Source organism: Macaca nemestrina, chromosome 7 (genome assembly GCF_043159975.1).
Source record: "Macaca nemestrina isolate mMacNem1 chromosome 7, mMacNem.hap1, whole genome shotgun sequence".
NCBI lineage: Eukaryota > Metazoa > Chordata > Mammalia > Primates > Cercopithecidae > Macaca > Macaca nemestrina.
In genome coordinates, this window is record NC_092131.1 from 42,920,058 (window position 1) to 42,943,611 (window position 23,554).

A 23,554-nucleotide genomic window follows, 5' to 3' on the forward strand; every position below is an offset into this window, starting at 1 on the left:
GATTCCCTGATTATGTTTGACATCACACTCTTAGAATAATAACATCTGCAGCACAGCTAGAGCCAGTGGCTGGCGGCGGGTGAGGGAGAGCATCTGGTGGCTAATCAGAAGACATAGACTGTCGCCTTAGCCATGCCACTGACCTACTGGGTGAGCTTGAATTTCCTCCTTTAAGTTCAACTTCTGCCATCATCCTTACCAGATGCTTATTAACACCTCAAAGCCTTGTAGTCCAGTGATTAAGAATATGGGCTGACTGGGCATGGCGGCTCATGCCTGTAATCCCAGCACTTTGTGAGGCCAAGGCGGGCAGATCACGAGGTCCGGAGTTCAAGGCCAGACTAGCCAATATGGTGAAACCCTGTCTCTACTAAAAATACAAAAATTAGCCGGGCATGGTGGCTGTTCCAGCTACTTGGGAAGCTGAGGCAGGAGAATCGCTTGAACCCAGGAGGTGGAGGTTGCAGTGAGCAGAGATTGCGCCACTGTACTCCAGCCTGGGCAATAGAGTGAGACTCCATCTCAAAAAAGAAAGAAAGAAAAGAAAAAAGAAAGAGAGAAAGAGAGAAGGAAGGAAGGAAGGAAGGAGAGAGAGAGAGAGAGAGAGAGAAAGAAAGAAAGAAAGAAAGAAAGAAAGAAAGAAAGAAAGAAAGAAAGAAAGAAAGAAAGAAAGAAAGAAAGAAAGGAAGAAAGGAAGGAAAGAAAGAAAATGGGCCATAAAGTCAGACTGTATTCAAATCTTTTTTTTTTTTTTTTTTTTTTTTTGACGCGGAGTCTTGCTCTGTGCCCCAGGCTGGAGTGCAGTGGCGCGATCTCGGCTCACTGCAAGCTCCGCTCCCCTGGGTTCACGCCATTCTCCTGCCTCAGCCTCCCGAGTAGCTGGGACTACAGGCGCCCGCCACCTCGCCCGGCTAATTTTCTTGTATTTTTAGTAGAGACGGGGTTTCACCATGTTAGCCAGGATGGTCTCGATCTCCTGACCTCATGGTCCGCCCGTCTCGGCCTCCCAAAGTGCTGGGATTACAGGCTTGAGCCACCGCGCCCGGCCACTGTATTCAAATCTTATCTCTTTCACCTACAAGCTGGGAAACCTTCTCCATGTTACTTAGTATATATTAATATCTCTGTGTTGGTTTACCTCATCTAGAAGTAACTGACAAATGTTAGTGACTATTGGGTGCAGGGGCTCACACCTGTAACCCCAGCACTTTGGGAGGCTGAGGTGGGAGGATTGCTTTGAGCCCAGGAATTTGAGGTTGCAGTGAGCCATGATCACACTACTGCACTCCAGCCTGGACAACAGAGTGAGACTCTGTCTCAAAACAAAAAAAAAAGTGCTAATGATTAATGTGAAGGTTAATGCCTAAATCCAACTGTGCATGGTGGCCCACACTTGTAATCCCAACACTTTGGGAGGCCAAGGTGGGAGGATCACTTGACGCCAGGAGTTCAAGACCAGCCTGGACAACATACCGAGGACCTCATCTCTTAAAAAAAAAAAAAAGAAGAAGAAATGCCTAAATCCCCCAATCCCATCCCAAAGTGTGGGAAGGGAACTAGGCCTAGCCCAGGTGGGATGGAAGGTCTAGAGACTTGGGGATCATAGCAGAGAACCCTCATCTGAAGCAAAGAGACACTGACAACAAGGAGGAGGCAAAGCAAAGCAGGCAATAATTAGAAGTCAGTGCTTATTGAGAGTTTATGATGTTCCACACACTACTTTTTTTTTAAAAAAAAGATACATAATAGTTGTGCATATTTATGGGGTACATGTGATATTTTGATGCAAGCATACAGCGTATAATGATCAAATCAGGGTAACTGGAATATCCATCACCTCAAATGTTCATTATTTCTTTGTGTTGGGGACATTCCAAATCTTCTAGCTATTTTTAAATATACAATAAATTATTGTTAACTATAGTCATCCTATTGTGCTATTGAATATTAGAGTTTATTTCTTCTATCCAACTGTATTTTTGTACTATTAATCAACCCCTCTTTATCTCCTCTACCCCCACTACCCTTCAAAGTGTCTGGTAACCACCATTCTACTCACTACCTCCATGAGATCAACTTTTTAGCTCCCACATATGAGTGACAACATGTAATATTTGTCTTTCTACAGGCACTATTTTGTGGTGCGATATTATACGCACAGAACAACCCAATGAGTGTTGTTATACTTATTTGCTCCATTCTGTACATGAGTAAACCAAGGCTTAAAGAGGTCAGGCAAATTGTTTAAGGTCCCAGAACTAGCAAGGGCAGAACCAATAATTCAACTCCATTTCCTTGGCTCTAAAGTGCATTCACTTAAACACTGCACAAGCTGAGTATCAAAAGGCCAGGAGATGGGGAGTTACTGCTTAATGAGTACAGAGTTTCTCTTTGGGGTGGTGAAGAAATTATGGGCCAGGCAAGGTGGCTCACACCTGTAATCCCAGAACTTTGGGAGGCCAAGGCCAGTGGATCACCTGAGGTCAGGAGTTCGAGACCAGCCTGGTCAACATGGTGAAACCCTGTCTCTACTGAAAATACAAAATTAGCCGGGCATGGTGGTATATGCCTATAAACCCAGCTTCTTGGGGGGCTGAGGCAGGAGAATTGCTTGAACCCAGGAGGCGGAGATTGCAGTGAGCCAAGATCACACCATTGCACTCCAGCCTGGGCAACAAGAGCGAAACTCAGTCTCAAAAAAAAAAAAAAGAAAGAAATTCTGGAAGTAGTTGTGATGCTTACACAACACTGTGAAAGTACTTAACGCCACTGAATTGTCCACTTTAAAATGGCTAAAATAAATTAGCCAGGCATGGTGGTGCACGCCTATAGTCCCAGCAACTTGGGAGGCTGAGGTGGGAGGATCTCTTGAGCGGAGCTCAAGGCTGTAGTGAGCTGTGATTGCACCACTACCCTCTAGCCTGGGCGACAGAGCAAGACTGTCTCAAAAAAAAAAAAAAAAAATTGGCCAGGTGTGGTGGCTCATGCCTGTAATCCTAGCACTTTGGAAGGCCAGGGTGGGTGGATCACTTGAGGTCAGGAGTTGGAGACCCACCTGACCAACATGGCAAAACCTTGTCTCTACTAAAATTAAATAAATAAATAAATAAATAAATAAATAAATAAATAAATAAATTAGGCCAGGCATGGTGGCTCACACCTGTAATCCTGGCACTTTGGGAGGCCAAGGCGGTGGATTGCTGGAGCTCAGGAGTTCGAGACCAGCCTGGGCAACATGGTGAAACCCTGTCTCTACTAAAATAGAAAAACTTAGCCAGGCGTGGTGATGCACGCCTGTGGTCCCAGCTACTCAGGATGCTGAGGCAGGAGAATCACTTGAACCCAGAAGAGATAGGTTGCAGTGAGCCGAGATCGTGCCACTGTATTCCAGCCTGGGTGACAAAGTGAGACTCTGTCTCAAAAAAAAAGAAGCCGGGTATGGTGGTGAGTGTCTGTAATCCCAGTTACTTGGGAGGCTGAGGCAGAAGGATCGCTTGAACCCAGAAGGCAGAGGTTACAGTGAGCTAAGATCATGCCACTGTACTCCAGCCTGGGCAACAGAGCAAGACTCTGTCTCAAAAAAGTAAAAATAAAAATAATGGTTAAAATGGTAAATTATATGTTAAGTATATTTTATCCCTTCCACACATAAAAAAATGCCAGAAGACAGGTTGAAAGTTCCCCTCAATCCCAAGAGGTTAAAGAGAGCTTTGGAAGTCAGGAACCAAACTAGGCATTAGTGATTGAGAAAAACAAAAGCTAGAATGGACTTTTGTCCCTCCCTTGCAAAAAAGATAGTTTGTAAAACATGGTCAATAATAAACTTGAGCTTATTCCTTGAAGAAAGCATTTTGCACCCTTGGAAGTCCACAGGCACAAAGACACCACTCTCACGGGCCTTTCCTAGGATTTCATAGAGAAAAAGTAAAGTATGAAAAAAAAAAAAAAGATCCAGGGTATCATTTAAAAAAAAAAAAAAAGCCAGAGAACTACCAAGGGGGAAAAGCCTACCTTTTAAGTTTAAAAAAACTGAATCAATCCAGTAAGGGCTGTGTTTGTTGGACAATATTTCTTTCTTGTATAATTAAGACTTGGAATACAAAATGTGCTCACCAAATAATGAAGGAAGTGAAATAAATGTGTGAAAGAGCAGGGAAAATGGAATAGATGATGCCTCGATAAATCCCACGGGAGAGATTCATGATAAGCAGGTTATTTCCAGTCATAAAACAGTCTGTAAAACAAAGGTGCAGGATCAACACTGGTCCACTTTGTTAAGAAGGCTTGTGGAATAACCTAGGAAAGTCAGAAACCCCGTGCAGGGTGGGATGGGGGTTGCCTGGTGGAAGAGCACCTGAGCTTCTCGTTTTCCTCACTGAACAGGGGGAGAATCTTAAACAGCTCAGTGAGTGGGGCTGGGCCACGGCCAGGGGGAAGGGCGGTGGTATCCCGGATGTTCTGCTTGGGCTCCCCTCTCCAGAGAGTGAAAACTGGCTGAAGATGAAAATTAGTCTGGCAGGCCCAGACATGACGAACAATACTCCTACATCTCCATTCCACAAGGCATTTGGCTGGATCCCATAGAAGCTGGGAATGGCCATTTTTCCCCTGGGGTAGTGGCTCCAATCCAATGCATTGATTATTCGTAGTTGCTAGAAGCCTGGGAGCTGATAATAAATCTGACTGGCTGATAAGAAGATGGTTCACTAGGCCAGGCTCACGCCTGTAATCCCAGCACTTTGGGAGGCTGAGGCGGGCGGACCATGAGGTCAGGGGTTCGAGACCAGCCTGACCAACATGGTGAAATCCTGTCTCTACTAAAAATACAAAAAATTAGCCAGGTGTGGTGGTGAGTGCCTGTAATCCCAGCTACACAGGAGGCTGACCAGGAGAATCGCTTGAACACAGTAAACGGAGGTTGCAGTGAGCCAAGATCCCGCCATTGCACTCCAGCCTGGGTGACAGAGCAACACTCCATCTCAAAAAAAAAAAAAAAAAGATGGTTCACTGGATGTTTTGTAGACATGTGTCCATGTGGCATTAAACTCTGGCCCACTGCCTCCCTACTGGCTTCTTTCTGGTGGTCCAGAGTCTATGTGAGGGTAAGGACTTGGAGAAAACTGTGTCTCCTCAAAAGATGAAAGTCTCGGAAAGGGAACTGTTTGTTCCTGGCAGTACTGCCCTTTTACCTGGGCAAGAGGTACCCTTTTCCTAGGCCCTACGCATTAAAAGTGCCCTCTCTGGCTCTCCACTGGCAGCCATCCTCCCTCAGAGTGATGTGCCTACTGCACATCCAAGCCACTCTTCTAACATAACACTCCCAGAATTTCTTGTACAAATAGCTCTGAGCCCACTTCCAGGTCCTGTGATGTCCTCTTCTGTCTGTCTGTCTTTTGGGTCTGTCCTTCAGAGGACAGACCTCTGCATAAGTAGATGCTCCTAAAACTTAAGGGGTAGCCAAGTGGCAACTGTGGGGAAGGAGGTGCAACATATGGATGAAGCGTGGACATGTGGGCTGAGGTGTCTACCCACATGCACACAAAATCCTTCACGATGCAAATGAGACCAGGGTGTAAAGAGAAGGGAGTGGGCTGGGGGGCTAGGCAGGTACTCCCTGGTCTGCTGTGTCCCCATGCAGAACCCTGAACCCTGAGGAGTCCAAGAATTCTAAATTTGTAACTGACTTTCTAGGTTGTTATGAAGATATATGCATCAAGGTGGGAGGATATAACTTCATTAAGCAGCTTGCTGGTTTGGTGTAAAACTTTCAAAGATGTGGCCAAATGGTACGTGGGCCTTCCTTCATTCTCTTGTCCTAGGCCCTGCAGATGTGGGACGGGCTTGTTTCTAGGTTGCATCCCTTTCTTCCAGATGCCACTTCCCGATAGCAGGGTATTCAATATGTTTGTCTTTCTCCCTCTTAGACCTAAGAAGTAAACCACTCATCCCTGATTTGCAAAAACCTGCTGTTTATTCTTAAGGGTGAAACCATGAAAGCTAAACCATTAGTCTCCAAGTTAACCGAACAACGCAAGAGAATCCACACTTTCTCCAAGGAGTAAACAACTCAGTCAAATCGTACAGGAGATAAAAGGTAACGAAAATTCCTGTTTTCCTTTGGGGTTGTCTCCGTTGATCTAGGAACAGGGGGAGGGAGGCCAGGCTTCTACCTACAGCTGGGAAGTAGCCCTGGCTTTTACTTTTAGCTCTAGGGGGAGATGCTTGTGGAAAGCACCTGTTGGTTGGGAGCTCAAAGCATTTTCCTTTTTCTCTCCCTAGAGAACCTGCTGAGTGTCCTGGAGGAAATGGGAGGTAAACTGTTCAGAGTAATAAGCCTGGTGAGGCTGTCTAAATGAGCACCAGCCCAGGTTACTTATGGTAGGGAGTTAGGATAAAATGTCTGGCACACCCTGGAGATTTGGAGGCAGGTTCAGTAGCAAACTGCTGCCCTGAATATGCAGAGAGGGTGCCAGGTGAGTCTCCTTCTCATTCCTCATAGTCCTGAAGTTTCACAAAACACTTAGGGAAAGCATTCAGTGAGGTTATTGACATTTGTGATGGAGAGGGAGGGGGAGAAGCCACTGGTGAGTCTGGCCCAGCTGTCCTGAGGTTGGCTGGCACCCTCAGGATGGCAGTAAAGCTTAAGTCTAAAGAAGGTGGACTCCTGACTACTCTCAGCCTAGCATTGGGGAAGAGGCCCTGCTCCCGCAGAGGGCCAGACCTCTGAGAAGGTGGCAATTGTGCGACCCTAAGAGAGAGCACTGCCTTAAACGTTGTACCCTAAATGCCTGGCTTGCCCCACCCTAGGCCCAGTCCTGAGGCTGCCAGGTCCAGCAGGTGGTTCTAGGGTTACTAGGCAGCTAAGCCACATGTGGGTTGGTTTTTCCCGTCTTGAGAGAAGAAAAGTAAAGCCTTCACGGAGAAGCAGTCCTCTGACAACCAGTGGACTCCCACGCCTGGCTCCCTGGAAGATTTGGAGAGGGGCATCCATCCAGCCACAACCTTCCACTGACTCAAAGCCACTTCATTAAACTGATCTCATCCCTGCCCTCAGCTGCCCTCGAATGCTCTCTCGTCTTTTCTCCCCAGACCATGTGGTCCTGGACCCAGAAACTACCAATGCTTACCTCCAAGAAGCAGAAGGTAATCTGAGTGTAATGAACACAGGCATGAAGCTGTCTGTGCCTTCCAACCCACAGAGGTTCTCCTACTTCAGTGTGCTGGGGACTGTGGGATTCTCATCAGGTAGACACGACTGAGATGTGCAGGTGGCTTTTGGTGGCTGGTTGAGGCTCAGCGTGGTCAAAGAATGCATGAGTAGAAAAGAGTGGTTTAAACTAAAACCCAAGGAAGGCACCTCAGTTATTGGGCTCTCTGCCAAAGTCAATACCAGGCTCTCACCTACCCCTGCACTGACATCTTTCTTTTTTTTTTTTTTTTTGAGACAAAGTCTCTCCCTGTCGCCCAGGCTGGAGTGCAGTGGCACAATCTTGGCTCAGTGCAAGCTCCACCTCCCGGGTTCATGCCATTCTCCTGCCTCAGCCTCCCAAAGCAGCTGGGACTACAGGCACCCACCACCACGCTTGGCTAATTTTCTGTATTTTAAGTAGAGATGGGGTTTCACCGTGTTAGCCAGGATGGTCTCGGTCTCCTGACCTCGTGATCTGCCCGCCTCGGCCTCCCAAAGTGCTGGGATTACAGGTGTGAGCCACCGCGCCCGGCCAACATCTTCTTAAAAGACAGACTCATGACTTTAGAAGAAGGCCAAGTGTCATTCTACAACGTGGAGAATTTAACCCCCAGCTCCATTTCTCAGCCATGAGTATTCAGAAAAATCTTTCCTTTTTTCTGGCTGCCCTCAAAAGGGGCCAGCGTTACCCTTTTCCCCTAATAGGAAGCCCCTTCTGAGCATATCTCCTAGCAAGAAACTTGGAGCGTGGGTCATAGGCACCCAGGAGTGCTTCTCAAACCATCTTTGCCGAGGCCATGGGAGCACAAGGCTTCTTATTGCTTATGGGATGATTTGGGTGGTTGGCAACGTAGTAGAAATAACATGAACAGGACATCCCTCGCCATGAGTCTTACCCTGTTTTAATGTGGTAGCCAAGCAAAAACTTTTCTCAACTCAATTTCTTCTACTTTCATCAAATGCCATTTAAAACCCCACTTCAAACTCTCTAGAAAAAACCAATTCCTCTGTCCTAAGCTCTCTCTTCCAAACAATTGTTAGGAGAGCAAACGAAGATAATTGTGTAGCCACAGAAAAAACTTAATAACAAAGGCATTATCGAGAATCATACTCAACACATGCATGTTATTTCTATAGCAAGATGTGATGTGAGGACAAAAACTATGTGAGGTTTCTTTTATTTTTTTTTTTTTTGAGACGGAGTCTCACTCTGTCACCCAGGCTGGAGCGCAGTGGCTGGATCTCAGCTCACTGCAAGCTCCGCCTCCCGGGTTCACGCCATTCTCCTGCCTCAGTTTCCCGAGTAGCTCGGACTACAGGCGCCCGCCACCTCGCCCAGCTAATTTTTTGTATTTTTTAGTAGAGACGGGGTTTCACCATGTTAGCCAGGATGGTCTCGATCTCCTGACCTTGTGATCCACCCATCTCGGTCTCCCAAAGTGCTGGGATTACAGGCGTGAGCCACCGCGCCCGGCCGTGAGGTTTCTATATGCTTAAAATAGTGTCTTGTATATATTCCATAGAGACCCTACAACATGGGTGTACATCACCATAAAAGATTTTCCTTCTAGGTTTCAAAGTATGTGCTGACTATAACTGAGGGAGGCTTAATGATTGGCAAAATTCAGGGCTTCCTGCTCTGGCCCAGATGTTACTTTCATTCCCGTTTGTGATAACAGGGTAGACATTTCAGAACTTTAGGACGAAGACTGACCAAAATAAGTTTACTGTCCCTTGATTTCCTATTAAATTCAGCCTCAAGCAATATCCACACTGTTCCTATCCTCTGTCTGAGAGTGGGATTATTCCATTATCTGAATGGTCCATGGTCCCAAAACTGGGCAGCTCACCAGAATTGGGGGTGAAGGACAAAGGGGGCACCTCACACCTGTGGTGGGGCCTCTGTCAATGAGGAAGGGAGGTGATTTGCTTCCAGTTATTACTTTCCTCAGAGCAGAAATTGTGGGCCCACAGTGGCATCCCATTGCAACTTTCATACCACACTGGGACATGAGTACATGTATATTTCTATTCTAAAATGGAAAGCATGTATGATTTCTAAACAAAGAGCTACTTTAACAGGAATGTGTAGACAGTGTTCTCTTCCTATATTGCAACTATCAGCCCATCTTCTGGAGAGAGTGTTTGGACCTTGGAGTTTCCTGCTTAATCACAATAGATAAGCACCATAGCATGACGTTTAAAAAACACAGACTCTGGGCTGGGCATGATTGCTCGTGCCTGTAATCCCAGCACTTTGGGAGGCTGAGGCGAGCAGATCACCAAGGTTGGGAATTCAAGACCAGCCTGACCAATATGGAGAAACCCCATCTCTACTAAAAATACAAAATTAGCCAGGCATGGTGGCACATGCCTGTAGTCCCAGCTACTAGGGGGGCTGAGGCAGGAGAATCGCTTGAACCTGGGAGGTGGAGGTTACAGTGAGCCGAGATTGTACCATTGCACTCCAGCCTGGGTAACAAGAGCGAAACTCCATCTAAAAAATAAATAAACACGGACTCTGAAGCCCAACTGTCTGGGTTCAAATCCTGGCTCTGGTGCTTACTAGCCGGGAGGGTTTAGGCATGACACTCAACCCCTCTGTGCTTCAACTCCCCTATCTGTGCCTCAGCTATATGGGAATGAGGATGGTCCCCACACCAGAGGGCTAGTAGAAGGCTTACATGGGCTAGGTGCGGTGGCTCACTCCTATAATCTCAGCACTTTGGGAGGCCAAGGTGGGAGGATTGTTTGAGCCCAGGAGTTCAAGACCAGCCAAGGCAATATGATGAAACGCCATCTCTACAAAAAATACAAAAATTAGCCAGGCATGGTGGCACATGCCTGTAGTTTCAGCTACTTGAAAGGCTGAGGCAGGAGAATTGCTTGAGCCTGGGAGGTCGAGACTATAGTGAGCCATGTTTGCACCATTGCACTCCAGCTTGAGCAACAAAGTGAGACCTTGTCTCACAAAAAAAAAAGGGGGGGGGTGGGGGCCCAGGCACGGTGGCTCACGCCTGTAATCCCAGCACTACAGAGAGGCTGAGGCAGGCGGATCATCACCGAGGTCAGGAGTTCGAGACCAGACTGGCCAACATGGTGAAACCCTGTCTCCACTAAAAATATAAAAAAAATTAGCCGGGCATGGTGATGGGCGCCTGTAATCCCAGCTACTGGGGAGGCTGAGGCAGAAGAATTGCTTGAACCCGGGAGATGGAGGTTGCAGTGAGCCGATACAGTGCCACTGTACTCCAGCCTGGGCAACAGAGTGAGACTCTGTCTCAAAAAAAAAAAAGAAAAGAAAAGAAAAGAAAAGAAAGAAAAGCTTACATGAATTACTATCTATAATATTAAGCACATAGTAAGCAACTATAAAAGCATTTGTAAAATAAATATATAATTTTTTTTTTTTTTTTTTTTTTGAGACGGAGTCTCGCTCTGTCACCCAGGCTGGAGTGCAATGGCCGGATCTCAGCTCACTGCAAGCTCCGCCTCCCGGGTTCATGCCATTCTCCTGCCTCAGCCTCCCGAGTAGCTGGGACTACAGGTGCCTGCCACCTCGCCCGGCTAAGTTTTTGTATTTTTAGTAGAGACGGGGTTTCACTGTGTTACCCAGGATGGTCTCGATCTCCTGACCTCGTGATCCGCCCGTCTCGGCCTCCCAAAGTGCTGGGATTACAGGCTTGAGCCACCGCGCCGGCCAATAAATATATAATTACACGTCTGTTCATCTTACATGCCTCCCACAAGAAGGAAAAAGTCATTTCTTGGTGTTAGGAGGTCTCAGGCCCCACTGGGAAATTTCTGAGGGTTTCCTGTAACAGAAGCTCAAAGACTTACAATATTATCTTTTAGAACAAAATCACAAAACTGAGACCACACCTGGTCTAGACTCTTACCTTAGAAAAGACTACACACAAATCACCTTCACATCAGCCTAGTCCAATTTGAACTACCCCCTAGAATATTGCAAACAGTAATTATTTTAACCAAATGAGTTTAAATTACTTATTCATCAATGTGGGCTTTATGGACGAGTAAAACAGTTTCATGTTGAGTTGGAGATGAATGCAATTGTTTTCTAAAAATAACATATCGAGGTCAAATTCATACAATTATTTTTTAAATCTTAAACCACCCAATTGAGAGAATAGCCTGAAAGGATCTCAAGCTTTCACCTGCTTGCAAAGTTACTCCCAGGCCTAGCCAACGTGTGTCCTCCAGATGAGATTTTACCACCTCGCCTGGTAAATAAGAATGACCTTCCTTATACCATAAATGTATTAACTCATACTCCATGATGTGGTTATTATCATGTCATGAAACTGTAACAGGCAGATTTTTACAAGACCCTTCCTTCTTTGTGTGTAGGGACCTCATGTGAGTGAATCATCATAGAACGATTCTGACGTGGGTGGAACCAGAGACCTGAGTGGCAACGGCTTAAAGCAGGGGTCTCCAATCCCCAGGCCGTGGACTGGTAGGGGTCTGTGGCCTGTTAGGAATCGGCCCATACAGCAGCAGGCGAGCGTTACTACCTGAGCTCTACCTCCTGTCAGATCAGCTGCGACATTAGATAGCATGCCCGACTAATTTTTGCATTTTTAATAGAGAAGGGGTTTCGCCATGTTGGCCAGGCTGGTCTCAAACTCCTGACCTTGTGATCTGCCCTCCTTGGCCCCCCAAAGTGCTGGGATTACAGGTGTGAGCCACCACACCTGGCGGGAATCGGATGGTTTTAAAGTGTGGGGCACTTCCCCGCTTGCTGTCTCGCTCCCTCCTGCTGCCCTCTAAGACATGCTTTGCTTACCCTTCATCATCTGCCATTATTGTAAGTTTCTCAAGGCCTTCCAATAGTGCTTCCTGTTAAGTGTGTGGAACTCTGAGTCAATTAAACCTCTTTTCTTCATAAATTACCCAGGTTCAGGTAGTTCTTTAGAGCAGTGTGAAAATGGACTAATACACTCCTAAACCCTCACCCCTACCCTCACTGTCCATGGAAAAATTGTCTTCCAATAAACCAGTCCCTAGTGCCAAAAAGGTTGGGGACCACTGGCTTAAAGATATCTATCTGTATGGACACATACAGCTCACAGCTCAGCTGTGGACTAAATATACTCTTATACTAACTGTACTAGATGAGAATGAAAGGCTTCTAGAAGTTCCAGAAGGTTGAGTTTTAGTGGAGCTGGACTTTGATGTTACATGGAATGAGATGTATCTGTTGGGCCAGGTTCCCTGGACTAGGAAGCAGTATTACACCCAGTGGCCACATCGCTGAGAGGCACGAACAGGAGCTGGGATCATAAGAAGCCCAGATGCCTGCAAAGCTGGGCCTTGAAGAGTTGACATGAATGCATTTCTTTTTTTTTTTTTTTTTTTGGGGGGACGGAGTCTCACTCTGTTTCCCAGGCTGGAGTGCAGTGGCGCAATCTCGCCTCACCACAACCTCCACCTCCTGGGTTCAAGCAATTCTCCTGCCTCAGGACTACAGGCACACACCACCATGCCGGGTTAATTTTTTGTATTTTTAGTAGAGACAGGGTTTCACTATGTTAGCCAGGCTGGTCTCAAACTCCTGACCTCGTGATCCACCTGCCTCAGCCTTCCAAAGTGCTGGGATTACAGGCATGAGCCACCGCACTCGGCAAAATAAATGCATTTCAAGAGCAGGGAATCTGAGGGCCATGTACAGATCTTAGATATTTTCACAGAATTTCTTAGGATAAGAAACCTAAATATGTTTATGTTGCTATATTCTGAGGTGTTATTTTCTTTAGATATTCCCTTCATTTTGTATAAAATGTCTTTTGTTTATATCAACTTTTTTTGCCTTTATTAAGGGAGTTTGGCCTATGGTTTGTGTGTGTGTGTGTGTGTGTGTGTGTGTGTGTGTGTTTTGTTTTGTTTTGTTTTGTTTTTTGAGACACAATTTTGCTCTTGTCACCCAGGTTGGAGTGCAATGGCGTAATCTGGGCTCACCGCAACCTCCGCCTCCCGGGTTCAAGCAATTCTCCTGTCTCAGCTTCCCAAGTATCTGAGATTAAAGGCATCTGCCACCATGCCTGGCTAATGTTTGTATTTTTAGTAGGCCCGGCCAGCCTATGCTTTCTTTGGAGTGAATAGGGCCACATTTTATCCCTAGAGCCCTGAGCAGTAGAGAAAGGAGGAGTGAAAAATGAGAGAAGCTAAAGGACAGGCCGGGCGCGGTGGCTCATACCTGTAAATCCCAGCACCTTGGGAGGCTGAGGCAGGCAGATCACCTGAGATCAGGAGTTCAAGACCAGCCTGGCCAACACAGTGAAACCTTGTCTCTACAAAAATACAAAAATTAGCCGGGCATGATGGTGGGTGCCTGTAATCCCAGCTACTCAGGAGGCTGAGGCGGGAGAATCTCTTGAACCCAGGAGGCAGAGGTTGTAGTGAGCTGAGATGCGCCACTGCACTCCAGTCTGGATGACAGAGTGAGACTCAGTCTCAAAAAAAAAGAAGTTAAGGGACAGACAAAAACCCAGGGAGAAACAGCCTGTCCTGCCAGCTGAGCATCTTGCTGTAGCCTCCCACATAGCTGAAAATTCAGAACCAAGAGCCCACTCCCCAATTCTGTGAAGACAGCCTTCTCCCTGCCTCCTGGGACCATCCCTTCTTCAAAAGTCATCTCACAGCCAAGACCTCTCCAGTTGTGCCCCCTTTGCTGTCAGTCTTCCCAGGTCCTCCAGTATCCATCTTCTCATTTTCTCAAATGCAAAGTCTTCTTTATAGCTGCAGCTTGCCCTGATATTTGTGTTTCCTCCATGTTGTTTTTACAAGTATTCTATAATATATATAGATAATTTTTACCTTGTCTGATTAGAGTTGAAGTTCTTTGAAGGTGAATAGCTTCTATCTCCTTTGTAAGTCTCTGCCATTTCATTTATGTTAAGCAGTTTTTCTAAAGCAAAATCTCTTTATTATTTTTTAAATGTATCACTGTAAAAACAACAACAACAACAACAACAAAAACTCCACACAGTACAGAAAAGAAGAAAATTTAAAAATCCCATCCCAAAGAGATAACATCCATTAATAGTTTGGAATACATCTTCACCACACCTTGGTCTGCTGCATGTACAAAGATTGACAAAAATGGGATCTTCATATTCTGCGTCACAACTTTCTCCTTTTATCATAATGTTGCTACACAGACTGACTTCATTCCTCTAAATTGCAATATGATATTCCAAGACACAGATGTTTCATAATATTATTGGTCTATTTAATAGATACAGAGGCTGTTCCAGATGGACTTTCAGGTTGTAAGAAAGCAGTCAAGGATAACTTCTTTGTTTCAAGCTTGGGTTCCTTGATAGATAGATGGTGGTAATGCCAATTAAGATGTGGAATATGCTAGGTGTGGTGGCTCACAGCTGTAATCCCAGCACTTTGGGAGACTGAGGCGGGCAGATCCCTTGAGGCCAGGAGTTCGAGATCAGCCTGGCCAATATGGCAAAACCCTGTCTCTACTAAAAATACAAAAATTAGCCAGGCCTGGTGGCGGGGGCCTGTCATCCCAGTTATTCAGGAGGCTGAGGCAGGAGAATTGCTTGAATGCAGCAGGTGGAGGTTGCAGTGAGCCGAGATCACACCACTGCACTCCACCCTGGGTGACAGAGCTAGACTCTGTCTAAGAAAGAAAGAGAGGAAGTGAGGAAGGAGGGAGGGAGGGAAGAAGAAAGGAGCAGAATACCAGAGAAGTAGCAGGTCTTGGGTGTATAAATAGTTGTTTATTTTCTCTGATTATTTTCTCCTTACAATAATACAACCATCAAAATCAGAAACTAACATCAATAACTTACTGCTATCTAATCCTCATGAGCCACTTGAGTTTCACTAATTGTTCCAGTAACGTCCTTTATAGAAAAGTATTCAATCCAGGATCATGCATAGCATTTAATTGTCATGTTTTTTCAACTTGCTTTAATTTGGAAGAGCTCCCCACTTGTTCATGGACTTTCATGGCTTTGAATTTAAAAAAAAATTTTTTTTTTTTTTTTTTTTTTTTTTTTGAGACAGAGCCTCGCTTTGTCACCCAGGCTGGAATGCAGTGGTGCGATCTCCGCTCACTGCAAGCTCCGCCTCCCAGGTTCACACCATTCTCCTGCCTCAGCCTCCTGAGTAGCTGGGACTACAGGTGCTCGCCACCACGCCTGGCTAATTTTTTTGTATTTTTAGTAGAGACAGGGTTTCACTGTGTTAGCCAGGATGGTCTTAATCTCCTGACCTCGTGATCCACCCGCCTCACACCTGGGATTATAGGCGTAAGCCACCATGCCCGGCCAAAAAAAAAAAAAACAGTTTTAACAAAAAAAGAAGAAGGAGACTAAGGACAACTAAATGCAATGTGGAATCTTGGGTCAGAAAAGAATGTTAGTGAGAAAATGATGAAACTGGAATAAGGCATAATACTAATAATATTACTACTAATATTATTAGTTAATAATGTTACGGCAATGTTAATTTTATGATTTTGATCATTCTGCTATGATTATGTAAGATGTTAATATTAAGGGAATCTAGGTGAAAGGTTTCCTATAGGAAACCTTCCTATAGGAAGACTTGATAGGATTTTTGTAACCTTTCTGTAAGTACAACATTATTTCAAAGTATGTATGTGTGTGTATATATATATATATATATTTTTTTAAGTATTGCATTTTGGGCACATATTCCCAGGATCTCCTTAGGGCTGTGTCATGGGCTAAAAAATAAAATTAAAAATATTAAAAGTATTGCATTTTATTTAGAAAAAATTCAAATAAGATAGACATATTCAAACTAAAAAATGAAGAATAAATAAGGAAGAAATTGTACTAACTTTATACAAACTCTCCCAGAAAACAGAAGAGGAGACATTTCTCCCATTGTTATTCTGATACCAAAATCAGAAAAGACACTACAAAAGGAAAACAAAAACAAAAACCATGGACCAATATTCTTATGAATCTAAACAGGATAATTCTTAAAATATTAGCAAATCAAGGGCTGGGTATGGTGGCTCACTCCTGTAATCCCAGCACTTTGGGAAGCTGAGGTGGGTGGATTCACCTGAGGTCAGGAGTTTGAGTCCAGCCTGGTAAACATGGTGAAACCCTGTCTCTACAAAAATACAAAAATTAGCAGGGTTACAAATCCTAGTTACTCAAGAGGCTGAGGCAGGAGAATCACTTGAACCTGGGAGGTGGAGGTTGCAGTGAACTGAGATTGCACCATGGCACTCCAGCCTGGGCAACAGAGCAAGATTCTGTCTCAAAAAAATAAAAGAAAAAAAAAAGAAAAAAGCAAATCAAATCTAGTAATAAATAAAAAGTATAATACATCATGACCAAGTAGGGTTTATCCCAGGAATGCAAAGTTGGTTTCCTGGTTTTGAATGTTGGTTCAACATATTAAAAACTCAATATAATTAACCATATTAACAAACTAATAAAGGTATGGCCATAAAAGCATTTGCCAAAATCTAGCATGTTTTCATGATAAAAACCACTCATGTAACTGGGGATGGAAGGGAACTTTCTCAAACTGTAAAGAACAACATGCTGGCTGGGTGCAGTGGCTCATGCCTGTAATCCCAGCACTTTGGGAGAAAATATTTGCAAACACACATCTGTGAAAAAGAATTTATATCCAGAATACATTAGGAATTTACAATTCAATAATAGATAACCCAGAATTTTTTTTTTTTTGAGATGGAGTCTCGCTCTGTCACCCAGGCTGGAGTGCAGCGGCACGATCTCGGCTCACTGCAAGCTTCACCTCCCGGGTTCACCCCATTCTCCTGCCTCAGCCTCCTGAGTAGCTGAAGATAACCCAGATTTTTAAATGCATAAAAGATTTGAATATATCACCAAAAATCATATACAGATGACTAATAAACACAGGAAAAGATGTTCAACATCATTAGTCACGAGGTCAGGAGTTCAAGACCAGCCTGGCCAATATGGTGAAACCCCATCTCTACTAAAAATACAAAAATTAGCCGGGTATGGTGGCGGGTGCCTATAATCCCAGCTACTCGGGAGGCTGAGGCAAAGAATTGCTTGGACTCGGGAGGCAGAGGTTGCAGTGAGCTAATATTGCGCCACTGCACTCCAGCCTGGGTGACAGAGTGAGACTCCATCTCAAAAAAAGAACAACATACTTATTGAAAAAGTAAATATTTTCCCTGAAATTGGGAACACAGCAAGATATCTGTTCTCACCCCTTCTATACAACACTGAACTAGTGTCCCTGCCAGTACAATAAGGCAAGAGAGGCCGGGCGCGGTGGCTCAAGCCTGTAATCCCAGCACTTTGGGAGGCCGAGGCGGGCGGATCACAAGGTCAGGAGATCGAGACCACAGTGAAACCCCGTCTCTACTAAAAATACAAAAAATTAGCCGGGCGCGGTGGCGGGCGCCTGTAGTCCCAGCTACTCAGGAGGCTGAGGCAGGAGAATGGCAGGAACCCGGGAGGCGGAGCTTGCAGTGAGCCGAGATCGCGCCACTGCACTCCAGCCTGGGCAACAGCGTGAGACTCCGTCTCAAAAAAAAAAAAAAAAAAAAAAAAAAAAAAATAAGGCAAGAGAAAGAAATAAAATACATACTATTTGGAAATAAAGAAATAAAAATGTTATCATCAACATAGAAAATCCTAAAGGATATACAAAACCATGAACTAAAAAGTGAATTTAGTAAAGTCACAGAATATAAAAATTATATTTCAAGATACTAATAATAAACATTTAGAAACCAAAAAATTTTTAATTATATTTACTTTAGAACAAATAACATAAAATTCTTGGGGATAAATCTGACAAACATGCAAGATCTTATACTGGAAACTAAAAACTATTGCTGAAAAAATCAAAACCTAAATAAATGGAGAGGTATACCATGTTCATGAATCAGAAGACTCAATATTCTTAAAATGTCAAGATTCAAATTAACGTAAAGATCCAAAGTAATCACAATAAAAATCCCACAGCCTAGTATTTTTATTTTAGAAATTGACAAGCTGATCCCAAACTTTGTATGGAAATGAAAAGAACGTGGGATAGTCAAAACTATTTTGAAAAAGAACAAAGCTGGAGGACTCACATTACCACATTTCATATCTCTTACAAATTTATAATAATTGAAACTGCAGTTTTAATATATGGTAGACAGATTGATGGAACAGAATAGAAAGTTCAAAAATAGGCCAGGCACGGTGGCTCACACCTGTAATCCCAGCACTTTGGCAGGCTGAGGTGGGTGGATCACCTAAGATCAAGAGTTCAAGACCAGCCTGGCCAACATGGGGAAACACTGTCTCTACTAAAAACACACACAAAAATAAGCTGGGCATGGTGGCAGGTGCCTGTAATCCCAGCTACTTGAGAGGCTGAGGCAGGAGAATTGCTTGAACCTGGGAGGGGGAGGTTGCAGTGAGCCAAGATCATGCCACTGCACTCCAGCCTGGGCAATAAGAGCAAAACTCCATCTCAAAAAAAAAAAACAAAAAAACTTCAAAAATAGACCCACACATATAAGTCAATTGGTTTAGACAAAGATGCCAAGGTAAATAGTTCCAAAGGAGAAAGGATCATCTTTTCAACAAATGGTAATGCTGGAACCATTGGACATAATTGTGCAAAGAAATGAAATTTGACTCTGACCTTGTATCATATAAAAAATTAACTCAATAGGCAAATCTATAGAGACAGAAAGTAGATTAATGATTGCTTATAGCTGAGGAGATGGGAGAAGAAATGAAAAGTCACTACTAATGGGCATAGGATTTCTTTGTGGGTTAACACAAATGTTTAAAATTAGATCATGATGATGACTGCACAACTCTGTAAATATACTAAAAACCATTGAATTCTACACTAGAATAGATTCAATGTGTGATATATGAATTATATTTCAATAAAACTGTTAAAAATTTAACTCTAAATGAATCATAAACCTAAATATAAGAGCTAAAACTGTAAAGGACTAAAAGAAAACATAAGAAAAATCTGCATCACCTTTGATTAGGCAAAGATTTCTTAAATAGAACAAAAAAAGGACAAACCACTCAAGAAAACAAATACATTTTATCAAAACTTAAAACTTTTGCTGTTCAAAAGATGCTGTTCATGGGCCAGGCGTGGTGGCTCACGCCTGTAATCCCAGCACTTTGGGAGGCCAAGGAGGGCGGATCACTTGAGGTCAGGTGTTCAAGATGAGCCTGGCTAACATGGTGAAATCCTGTCTCTACTAAAAATACAAAAATTTGCTGGGTGTGGTGGCACACACTTGTAATTCCAGCTACTCTGGAGGCTGAGGCTAGAGAATCACTTGAATCTGGGAGGCAGAGGTTGCAGTGAGCTGAGATCACACCACTGTACTCCAGCTTGGGCGACAGAGCGAGACTGTCTCAAAAAAAAGAAAAAAAAGACACTGTTCAGAGAATAAAAATTCAGGTCTTAGCTGCTTTCAAAAAAGAAAAAAAGTAAAAAAACTGGGGGAAAATATTTGCAAAAACACATCTGTGATAAAGAATTTATATCCAGAATATACTAAGAATTTACAATTCAATAATAGATAACCCAGATTTTTTTTTTTTTTTTTTTTTTTTTGAGACGGAGTCTTGTTCTGTCACCCAGGCTGGAGTGCAGTGGCACGATCTCGGCTCACTGCAAGCTTCACCTCCCGGGTTCACCCCATTCTCCTGCCTCGGCCTCCTGAGTAGCTGAAGATAAGCCAGATTTTTAAATGCATAAAAGATTTGAAGATATCACCAAAAATCATATACAGATGACCAATAAACACAGGAAAAGATGTTCAACATCATTAGTCATTAGGGAAATGAAAATTAAAACCATAATGAGATACCTACACACCTATTAGAATGATTCAAATTCAAAAAAATGCCAATGCCTGAAGCTGGTGAAAATGTGGAGCAACTGGAATACTCATGATGGGAATGCAAAATGCCACTTTGGAAAAGTTTGGCAGCTTCTTATAAAGATCTCATTTCTAGGTATTTACTCAAGAGAAAACATATCTACCCAAAACCTTGCGCACAAATGTTTGTAATTGTAAACACACATTTTGTTTTATTTGTAATTTGTAATTGACAAAAGCAGAAAACAAGCCACATTGGTGAATGGATAAACTACAATACATTGGAATGCCATTCAGTAATAAAAAGAAACAGGCTGGGCACGGTGGCTCATGCCTGTAATCCCAGCACTTTGGGAGGCTGAGGTGGGTGGATCCCAAGGTCAGGAGATCAAGACCATCCTGACTAACATGGTGAAACCCCATCTCTACTAAAAACACAAAAATTGGCCGGGCGCGGTGGCTCAAGCCTGTAATCCCAGCACTTTGGGAGGCCGAGACGGGCGGATCACGAGGTCAGGAGATCGAGAGACGATCCCGGCTAACACGGTGAAACCCCGTCTCTACTAAAAAATACAAAAAAAATAGCCGGGCGAGGTGGCGGGCGCCTGTAGTCCCAGCTACTCGGGAGGCTGAGGCAGGAGAATGGCATAAACCCGGGAGGCGGAGCTTGCAGTGAGCTGAGATCCGGCCACTGCACTCCAGCCTGGGTGACAGAGCAAGACTCCGTCTCAAAAAAAAAACAAAAAACAAAAAAACAAAAAAACACAAAAATTAGCTGGGTGTAGTGGCACATGCCTGTAGTCCCAGCTACTCGGGAGGCTGAGGCAGGTGAATCACTTGAGCCCAGGAGGCAGAGGTTGCAGTGAGCCGAGATTGCGCCACTGCACTCCAGCCTGGTGACAGAGTGAGACTCCATCTCAATCAATCAATCAATCAATCAATAAAAGAAACAAATCTCCACAAGCATCCTGATGGGTGAATCTATCTGGCATTTTGCTAAGTGAAAGAAGCCAGGCACAAAAATGGCCATGCTTACAGTATGATTCCATTTATACGACATTCTAAAAGAGACTAAACAATAGGGACAGAAATCAGATCAGTAGTCACCTGGGGTAGGGAGTGGAGACAGGGAATGGACTGCAAAAAGGGCAGGAGAGAAATTTGAGTGTGGTGGAAGTGTTCTTTTTTGTTTTTTGTTTGTTTGTTTTTTAAAGACAGAGTTTCGCTCTTGTTGCCCAGGCCGGAGGTAATGGCATGATCTCGGCTCACTGCAACCTCCGCTTCCTGGGTTCAAGTGATTGTCCTGCCTCAGCCTCCTGAGTAGCTGGGATTACAGGTGTCCGCCACCATGCCCAGCTCATTTTTTGTACTTTTAGTAGAGACAGGTTTTCACCATATTGGCCGGGCTCGTCTTGAACTCCTGATTTCAAGTGATCTGTCTGCCTCAGCCTCCCAAAGTGCTGGGATTACAGGCATGATCCACCACGCCTGACCTGGAAGTGTTCTATATCTTGATTGAGGTGGTGGTTACATGAGTGTACATTTCTCAAAACTCATCTAACCCTAGACTTTTTTTTTTTTTTTTTTTTTTTTTTTTTTTTTTGAGACACGGTCTTACTCTGTTGTATAGGCTGGAGTGTGGTAGCACAGTCATAGCTCACTGCAGCCTCAATCTCCTGGGCTCAAGTGATCCTCCCACCTCAGCCTCCCAAGTAGCTGAGGCTACAGGCACATGCCACCACACATGGTTAACTTTAAAAAATTTTTTTAGAGACAGGGTCTTACTACGTTGTCCAAGCTGGACTTAAACTCCAGGGCTCAAGGGATTCTCTTGCCTTGGCTTCCTAAAGTGCTGAGATTACAGGCATGAGCCACTGTGCCCAGCACCATAGACTTTTTTTTTTTTTTTTGAGATGGAGTCTCACTCTGTCACCCAGACTGGAGTGCAATGGCATGATCTTGGCTCACTGCAACCTCCACCTCCCGGGTTCAAGCAATTCTCCTGCCTCAGCCTCCTGAGTAGCTGAGATTACAGGTGCGTGCCACCACATCTGACTAATTTTTGTATTTTTAGTAGAGATGGGGTTTCACCATGTTGGTCAGGCTGGTCTTGAACTCCTGACCTCATGATCCACCCACCTCGGCCTCCTAAAGTGCTGAGATTACAGGTGTGAGCCATTGCACTGGGCCCACCATAGACTTTTAATAGGGTGATTGTACTGTATGTAACTGTTACTTAAATGAAGTTAACTTAAAAAAAAATAATATAATAAGTACCAAAAAAGATTTTAGGGGTAGGGGAAAGTAATGCATTATATTTAGAAAAAACTCAAAGAATATAAAAGCATACAAAATTTAAAAAATCTCCTCTTTGCCATTTTCTTTTTGTTGTTGTTGTTGTCACTTAGTTTTTATTTCATAATCATAAACTTAACTCTGCAATCCAGCTATGCATGGGAGAGAACAAGGAAAACATGGAACCCAAAGGGAACTGCAGCGAGAGCACAAAGATTCTAGGATACTGCGAGCAAATGGGGTGGAGGGGTGCTCTCCTGAGCTACAGAAGGAATGGTCTGGTGGTTAAGATAAAACACAAGTCAAACTTATTCGAGTTGTCCACAGTCAGCAATGGTGATCTTCTTGCTGGTCTTGTCATTCCTGGACCCAAAGCGCTCCAGGGCCTCCACAATATTCATGCCTTCTTTCACTTTGCCAAAGACCACATGATTGCCATCCAACCACTCAGTCTTGGCAGTGCAGATGAAAAACTGGGAACCATTTGTGTTGGGTCCAGCATTTGCCATGGACAAGATGCCAGGACCTGTATGCTTTAGGATGAAGTTCTCATCTTCAAATTTCTCCCCATAGATGGACTTGCCACCAATGCCATTATGGCGTGTGAAGTCACCACCCTGACACATAAACCCTGGAATAATTCTGTGAAAGCAGGAACCCTTATAACCAAGTCCTTTCTCTCCAGTGCTCAGAGCATGAAAATTTTCTGCTGTCTTTGGAACCTTGTCTGCAAACAGCTCGAAGGAGACGCGGCCCAAGGGCTCGCCGTCGACGGCAATGTCGAAGAACACGGTAGGGTTGACCATGGCTAGTAGTACAGGACTTTCCTCGGCGGCAGCGTCTGCAAAGCCCTCTTTGCCATTTTCAATCCTAGTTCTATTAACAGTTTGTAACTATTATTCCAGATTATTTTTATATAATCATTTATATTTGTGAAAATATGTAAATATGATACCACAGTACATACTGTTTTGTAACCTGCCTCATTCATATTACTTTTCATTCCGGACATCTTTTCCTCTTTTATCAGTAGATTAAAATCTCTCTCATCTCCCACATCAGCACATCTCACTGTCAAGGATGGAATGGGCTTTCCATTATGTTGACCATTTCTGCTTGCCACAGGTCAGCTGGCCGGAGAGGGTCGGCCTGACCGACTAGAACTAGAACAGACATCTTCC

General features: G+C 44.1%; 1 long non-coding RNA gene and 1 pseudogene across 2 annotated transcripts in view; both read right to left on the minus strand.

Moving 5' to 3' along the window:
- LOC105473708 (uncharacterized) overlaps positions 1-23,554 on the minus strand; it is a 58,753-nt gene that overhangs the window by 18,478 nt on the left and 16,721 nt on the right. The window lies entirely within an intron of this gene.
- On the minus strand, positions 22,491-23,238 carry LOC105473707 (peptidyl-prolyl cis-trans isomerase A pseudogene; annotated as a pseudogene).